Source organism: Larimichthys crocea, chromosome XIII, assembly GCF_000972845.2.
Source record: "Larimichthys crocea isolate SSNF chromosome XIII, L_crocea_2.0, whole genome shotgun sequence".
Classification (NCBI taxonomy): domain Eukaryota; kingdom Metazoa; phylum Chordata; class Actinopteri; family Sciaenidae; genus Larimichthys; species Larimichthys crocea.
The window spans coordinates 19,868,512-19,868,935 of NC_040023.1; positions in this window are offsets into that span (position 1 = coordinate 19,868,512).

Here is a 424-nt window from a genome sequence, read left to right on the forward strand (position 1 = left end):
TCCCCCCCCCCCCCGCCTCTCTCTCCCTCTCTCGGCGAGTCAGTCACAATCAAAAGCTAGCATTGAATATAAATAATTGTTTATAACCATTTATCCTTGAGCCGATTCATTCCCACCCCTTACACCGGACCGAATCCGGCTTCCATCCCCCCGGTTCCGGTTCCGTAAATGGGTTAGAGATATGATGGAGGCTCCATACAATGCGTAAAAAAGCGACAGAAATTGTTGTGGGAGTTGTGTTACTGAGCCCGGGTAGAGGCAGGGAGCGAACCCAACCAACACGAGGCTCCGCTACATACAGCCATTTTACTGAGCCGCACGGAGGGCTGCAAAACATGGACCGGATCGGCTCCGATGCGGAGTGGACTTTTTTGTCTTACAACCTCACATTGTCTTCTCTCTCTCTCTCTCTCTCTCTCTCTCT